We start from the raw sequence: 7,500 nt of genomic DNA, 5'->3' as shown, positions 1-7,500 counted from the left end.
AGCACGTCTACTCGCCGAGGGAGAGCACGTCTACTCGCCCAGGGAGAGCACGTCTACTCGCCGAGGGAGAGCACGTCTACTCGCCGAGGGAGAGCACGTCTACTCGCCGAGGGAGAGCACGTCTACTCGCCCAGGGAGAGCACGTCTACTCGCCCAGGGAGAGCACGTCTACTCGCCCAGGGAGAGCACGTCTACTCGCCCAGGGAGAGCACGTCTACTCGCCCAGGGAGAGCACGTCTACTCGCCCAGGGAGAGCACGTCTACTCGCCGAGGGAGAGCACGTCTACTCGCCGAGGGAGAGCACGTCTACTCGCCGAGGGAGAGCACGTCTACTCGCCGAGGGAGAGCACGTCTACTCGCCGAGGGAGAGCACGTCTACTCGCCGAGGGAGAGCACGTCTACTCGCCGAGGGAGAGCACGTCTACTCGCCGAGGGAGAGCACGTCTACCTCCCGCCTGAGGGAGAGCACGGGGGGGGGGGGACAAAGACAGGCGGCAGCAGCTTCGGTGAACGTCACCCGGGAGGCGACCGGGGCTGTCCCGGGGCAGTCCCGGGAAGCCGGCGTCCGACACAGGGAACCGTCAGCTGCCGGACCGGGGCGAATCCCCGCGGCCACGGCAGGGGTGGGGGCTCGAAGACAGCCGGCAGCCGCTTCGGTGAACGTCACCCGGGAGGAGACTGGGGCCCTCCCGGGACCGTCCCGGGAAGACGACGTTCGGCACGAGATCCCGGCCGCGGCCGGACCGGCTCGAAGCCTCGCGGTCCCGGCAGCAGCCGGAGCCGCTCGCCGCCTCGGGCTCCCGGCCCCCTACAGATCCGGCGACTCGTTCGCGGGCGGCGGGGGGAGGCAGTGGAGGGGGTGCGGGGAGAAGCGGCAGCGGAGGCGGAGGGGGGGGGGGCTCGAAGACAGCCGGCAGCCGCTTCGGTGAACGTCACCCAGGAGGCGATCGGGGCCGTCCCGGGGCCGTCCCGGGATGCCGGCTTCCGGCACGGGGTCCCGGCCGCGGCCGGACCGGCTCGTATCCCCGCGGCTCCGGCATGGGGGGGGGGGGCTCGAAGACAGCCGGCAGTCGCCTCGGTGAACGTCACCCGGCCGGCGACCGCGGCCGTTCCGGGGCCGTCCCGGGAAGCCTGCGACAGGCACGGGGTCCCAGCCGCGGCCGGACCGACTCGAAGCCCCGCGGCCCCGGCACGGGGGAGGCCCAAAGACTGGCGGCAGCCGCTTCGCTGAACGTCACCCGGCCGGCGACCGGGGCCGTCCCGGGGCCGTCCCGGGATGCCGGCATCCGGCACGGGGTCCCGGCCGCGGCCGGAGCGGCTCGAATCCCCGCGGTCCCGGCAGCAGCCGGAGCCGCTCGCCGTTCGGGCTCCCGGCACCCTACGGATCCGGCGACTCGTTCGCCGGCGGCGGGGGGAGGCAGTGAAGGAGGTGCGGGCAGAAGCGGCAGCGGAGGCGGAGGGGGGGGGGGGGCTCGAAGACAGCCGGCAGCCGCTTCGGAGAACGTCACCCGGCCGGCGACCGCGGCCGTTCCGGGGCCGTCCCGGGAAGCCTGCGACAGGCACGGGGTCCCGGCCTCGGCCGGACCCGCACTGGGTGCCGCCGCCTCGGGCTCTCGGGACGGTATGGATCCGCCGACTCGTTCGCCGGCGGCGGGGGGAGGCAGTGGAGGGGGTGCGGGGAGAAGCGGCAGCGGAGGCGGAGGGGGGGGGGGGCTCGAAGACAGCCGGCAGCCGCTTCGGTGAACGTCACCCAGGAGGCGATCGGGGCCGTCCCGGGGCCGTCCCGGGATGCCGGCTTCCGCCACGGGGTCCCGGCCGCGGCCGGAGCGGCTCGAATCCCCGCGGTCCCGGCAGCAGCCGGAGCCGCTCGCCGTTCGGGCTCCCGGCACCCTACGGATCCGGCGACTCGTTCGCGGGAGGCGGGGGGAGGCAGTGAAGGAGGTGCGGGCAGAAGCGGCAGCGGAGGCGGAGGGGGGGGGGGGGGCTCGGAGACAGCCGTCAACCGCTTCGGTGAACGTCACCCGGGAGGCGACCGGCGACCGGCCCGGGAAGCCATCGTCCGGCCCGGGATCCCGGCCGCGGCCGGACCGGCTCGAAGCCCCGCGGCCCCGGCACGGGGGAGGCCCAAAGACTGGCGGCAGCCGCTTCGCTGAACGTCACCCGGCCGGCGACCGGGGCCGTCCCGGGGCCGTCCCGGGATGCCGGCTTCCGGCACGGGGTCCCGGCCGCGGCCGGAGCGGCTCGAAGCCCCGCGGTCCCGGCAGCAGCCGGAGCCGCTCGCCGTTCGGGCTCCCGGCACCCTACGGATCCGCCGACTCGTTCGCCGGCGGCGGGGGGAGGCAGTGGAGGGGGTGCGGGCAGAAGCGGCAGCGGAGGCGGAGGGGGGGGGGGGCTCGAAGACAGCCGTCAGCCGCTTCGGTGAACGTCACCCGGGAGGCGACCGGGACCGGCCCGGGAAGCCATCGTCCGGCCCCGGATCCCGGCCGCGGCCGGACCGGCTCGAAGCCCCGCGGCCCCGGCACGGGGGAGGCCCAAAGACTGGCGGCAGCCGCTTCGCTGAACGTCACCCGGCCGGCGACCGGGGCCGTCCCGGGGCCGTCCCGGGATGCCGGCATCCGGCACGGGGTCCCGGCCGCGGCCGGAGCGGCTCGAATCCCCGCGGTCCCGGCAGCAGCCGGAGCCGCTCGCCGTTCGGGCTCCCGGCACCCTACGGATCCGGCGACTCGTTCGCCGGCGGCGGGGGGAGGCAGTGAAGGAGGTGCGGGCAGAAGCGGCAGCGGAGGCGGAGCGGCGGGGGGGCTCGAAGACAGCCGGCAGCCGCTTCGGAGAACGTCACCCGGCCGGCGACCGCGGCCGTTCCGGGGCCGTCCCGGGAAGCCTGCGACAGGCACGGGGTCCCGGCCTCGGCCGGACCCGCACTGGGTGCCGCCGCCTCGGGCTCTCGGGACGGTATGGATCCGCCGACTCGTTCGCCGGCGGCGGGGGGAGGCAGTGGAGGGGGTGCGGGGAGAAGCGGCAGCGGAGGCGGAGGGGGGGGGGGCTCGAAGACAGCCGGCAGCCGCTTCGGTGAACGTCACCCGGGAGGCGACCGGGACCGGCCCGGGAAGCCATCGTCCGGCCCCGGATCCCGGCCGCGGCCGGACCGGCTCGAAGCCCCGCGGCCCCGGCACGGGGGAGGCCCAAAGACTGGCGGCAGCCGCTTCGCTGAACGTCACCCGGCCGGCGACCGGGGCCGTCCCGGGGCTGTCCCGGGATGCCGGCTTCCGGCACGGGGTCCCGGCCGCGGCCGGACCGGCTCGAATCCCCGCGGTCCCGGCAGCAGCCGGAGCCGCTCGCCGTTCGGGCTCCCGGCACCCTACGGATCCGGCGACTCGTTCGCCGGCGGCGGGGGGAGGCAGTGGAGGCGGTGCGGGGAGAAGCGGCAGCGGAGGCGGAGGGGGGGCGGGGGGGACGATAGTGGCGGGGGGCGGGGGGTGCTCGAAGGCAGCCGGCAGCCGGTTCGGTGAACATTCGCCGGGGCGGGGGGGCGACCTGTCCGTGCCCGGGGCAGCCCCGGGAAGCCGGCAGCCAGCACGGGGTCCCGGCAGCACCTGTTCCCTGCCCTGGGACTTGCCGTGCCCGGCGGCCGGTTGCCGGGTGGGGGGAGCGATGAGAGGCGGGGCGCAGCGGCCGGGGCAGCGCCGGGCCGCAGCGGGGGGGCTGGGCGGGTGGGGTAGGCGTCGAGCGGCAAGCCCTCGGCTGCAGCGAATGTTCGGCGGTGCGGGGCGGGGGGGGACGGGACGACACGTTGGGGGCGCCGAGTCCGAGCCACCCCCGGCCCCAGGGGCGGCCGGAGGGGGAGGCCGGTGCCTGGCCCTGGGAGCTGCTGGGCGCCGGATGGCCGAGGGTGCGTCAGAAGCCGCCCGAGCGGTCGAGCAGGTCCTCCAGAAAGGCCTAGGGTGGCTTCGAGGGCCCCGGGAGCAGTCGAGGGAGGCCTCCAGGCAGGTCTGGAGTGGATGGGAGGCCTTCCAAAGCAGACAAGGGAGGCTGCCAGCGGGGCCTAGGCTGGCACTGCAGCCTGTAAATGGTTGGGGGGGGGGCCTCTGGTGCGGCCTGGAGTCTCTGGGTGGCGTCCAGAGAGGTGCAAAAGATCCTCTGGTGCGGCCTGTGGTGGCGGAGAAGCCTGCAGAGCGTGCGGGGGAGGCTTCTGGTGCGGCCTGGGGTGGGTCGGAAGCCTGCAGAGCGTGCGGGAGAGGCTTCTGGTGCGGCCTGGGGTGGCTGAGAAGCCTGCAGAGCGTGCGGGAGAGGCTTCTGGTGCGGCCTGGGGTGGCTGAGAAGCCTGCAGAGCGTGCGGGAGAGGCTTCTGCTGCGGCCTGGGGTGGCTGAGAAGCCTGCAGAGCGTGCGGGGGAGGCTTCTGGTGCGGCCTGGGGTGGGTCGGAAGCCTGCAGAGCGTGCGGGAGAGGCTTCTGTTGGGGCCTGGGGTGGCTGAGAAGCCTGCAGAGCGTGCGGGGGAGGCTTCTGCTGCGGCCTGGGGTGGCTGAGAAGCCTGCAGAGCGTGCGGGAGAGGCTTCTGTTGGGGCCTGGGGTGGCTGAGAAGCCTGCAGAGCGTGCGGGAGAGGCTTCTGTTGGGGCCTGGGGTGGCTGAGAAGCCTGCAGAGCGTGCGGGGGAGGCTTCTGCTGCGGCCTGGGGTGGCTGAGAAGCCTGCAGAGCGTGCGGGAGAGGCTTCTGGTGCGGCCTGGGGTGGCTGAGAAGCCTGCAGAGCGTGCGGGAGAGGCTTCTGGTGCGGCCTGGGGTGGCTGAGAAGCCTGCAGAGCGTGCGGGAGAGGCTTCTGGTGCGGCCTGGGGTGGCTGAGAAGCCTGCAGAGCGTGCGGGAGAGGCTTCTGCTGCGGCCTGGGGTGGCTGAGAAGCCTGCAGAGCGTGCGGGAGAGGCTTCTGCTGCGGCCTGGGGTGGCTGAGAAGCCTGCAGAGCGTGCGGGAGAGGCTTCTGCTGCGGCCTGGGGTGGCTGAGAAGCCTGCAGGGCGTGCGGGAGAGGCTTCTGCTGCGGCCTGGGGTGGGTGGGAAGCCTGCAGAGCGTGCGGGGGAGGCTTCTGGTGCGGCCTGGGGTGGCTGAGAAGCCTGCAGAGCGTGCGGGGGAGGCTTCTGGTGCGGCCTGGGGTGGCTGAGAAGCCTGAAGAGCGTGCGGGGGAGGCTTCTGGTGCGGCCTGGGGTGGCTGAGAAGCCTGCAGAGCGTGCGGGGGAGGCTTCTGCTGCGGCCTGGGGTGGCTGAGAAGCCTGCAGAGCGTGCGGGGGAGGCTTCTGTTGGGGCCTGGGGTGGGTCAGAAGCCTACAGAGCGTGCGGGGGAGGCTTCTGGTGCGGCCTGGGGTGGGTCGGAAGCCTGCAGAGCGTGCGGGAGAGGCTTCTGTTGGGGCCTGGGGTGGCTGAGAAGCCTGCAGAGCGTGCGGGAGAGGCTTCTGTTGGGGCCTGGGGTGGCTGAGAAGCCTGCAGAGCGTGCGGGGGAGGCTTCTGCTGCGGCCTGGGGTGGCTGAGAAGCCTGCAGAGCGTGCGGGGGAGGCTTCTGCTGCGGCCAGGGGTGGCTGAGAAGCCTGCAGAGCGTGCGGGGGAGGCTTCTGGTGCGGCCTGGGGTGGCTGAGAAGCCTGCAGAGCGTGCGGGGGAGGCTTCTGGTGCGGCCTGGGGTGGGACGGAAGCCTGCAGAGCGTGCGGGAGAGGCTTCTGTTGGGGCCTGGGGTGGGTCGGAAGCCTGCAGAGCGTGCGGGAGAGGCTTCTGTTGGGGCCTGGGGTGGCTGAGAAGCCTGCAGAGCGTGCGGGAGAGGCTTCTGGTGCGGCCTGGGGTGGCTGAGAAGCCTGCAGAGCGTGCGGGAGAGGCTTCTGCTGCGGCCTGGGGTGGCTGAGAAGCCTGCAGAGCGTGCGGGAGAGGCTTCTGGTGCGGCCTGGGGTGGCTGAGAAGCCTGCAGAGCGTGCGGGAGAGGCTTCTGCTGCGGCCTGGGGTGGCTGAGAAGCCTGCAGGGCGTGCGGGAGAGGCTTCTGCTGCGGCCTGGGGTGGGTGGGAAGCCTGCAGAGCGTGCGGGGGAGGCTTCTGGTGCGGCCTGGGGTGGCTGAGAAGCCTGCAGAGCGTGCGGGGGAGGCTTCTGCTGCGGCCTGGGGTGGCTGAGAAGCCTGCAGAGCGTGCGGGAGAGGCTTCTGCTGCGGCCTGGGGTGGGTCGGAAGCCTGCAGAGCGTGCGGGGGAGGCTTCTGCTGCGGCCTGGGGTGGGTCGGAAGCCTGCAGAGCTTGCGGGGGAGGCTTCTGGTGCGGCCTGGGGTGGGTCGGAAGCCTGCAGAGCATGCGGGGGAGGCTTCTGCTGCGGCCTGGGGTCTCTGGGTGGCCTCTAGAGAGGTGCAAAAGACCCTCTGGGTTGGGCTGGGGTGGCTCTTGGACCCCTGCCACACAGTGGAGAGAGGCCTCCGGCCCGCCACCTGTGTCCCTGTGTGCCTGAGTGCCTGTGTCCCTGTGTCCCTGTGTCCCTGAGTGCCTGAGTGCCTGTGTCCCTGTGTCCCTGTGTCCCTGAGTGCCTGAGTGCCTGAGTGCCTGTGTCCCTGTGTCCTTGTGTCCCTGTGTCCCTGTGTCCCTGTGTGCCTGAGTGCCTGTGTCCCTGTGTCCCTGTCTGTGTACCTGTGTGCGAGAGTGTCCGGCACGCCACCCAGCGGCGGCGGGCAAGCAGGTAGGCGGTGTGGGCGGGCCGGCGAGGGCCAGTGTGAGTTTGGGGGGTGGGAGGGGAGGCGGCAGCTGGAAGCGTCAGAGGAGGGGGCGTGGCTCCGGCTGGCCCCGGGAGCAGGTTCCCGGGACCGGGACCGGCTGGACCCGGCGGGTGGTTGATCCCGGGGCGGGGGGCAGAGGCGGCGGGAAGCGGCAGCTGCGTGTGCGGCGGGGGGGTGGAGGGCGAACCGCGGCGGGAAGCGGATGCTTCAGAGCAGGTTACGGGGGCGGGGACGGACGACACCACCTGTCCCCGCCCCGGGACGGGCTGGACCCGGCGCCCTGGACCCGGCGCCGTGTACCCGCCGCCGCCCCCCGCCGCCGCCCCCCTCCGCCACCCCGGGACCCCGACGTTTTTTGGCGCCCGCGCCTTTTTTTGCTCCCCGCCTGCCCGCGCTGCCCCGGGCCCTCCCCCGGGGCGGGGCGGGAGGGAGGGACGGACGGACGGGTAGCCGGGGATCTCCGAGCGCGCGCCACCAGACCGAGGCGGGTCCCGGCGGCGGCGGCGGCGGCGGCGGCAGCAAGCGACGGCGGGGGGGGCAGGCTAGGGAGAGAGGGGGAGCGGCATGCGGTAGGGCTGGGGGGTTTGTTTCGGGGGGGAGGGGTGGGGGGGGGTGGCAGCGGTCAGCGAGAGCGGGGAGAGGGGGAGCGGCATGCGGTAGGGCTGGGGTGTTTTTGGGGTGGGGGCGTTGGGGGGATTAGCGGGCGGGGCGGGCAGCCGAGCCAAGCGGCAAGCCGGGGGGGCGGGCGAGGGCGGCTTTAGGGCCGGAGGAGCGGAGCGCAA

This window comes from Melanerpes formicivorus, unplaced genomic scaffold (genome assembly GCF_026170545.1).
Source record: "Melanerpes formicivorus ecotype bairdi unplaced genomic scaffold, bMelFor1.0.p_v2 SCAF_323, whole genome shotgun sequence".
Classification (NCBI taxonomy): domain Eukaryota; kingdom Metazoa; phylum Chordata; class Aves; order Piciformes; family Picidae; genus Melanerpes; species Melanerpes formicivorus.
Note: the sequence above shows the minus strand (reverse complement) of the source record.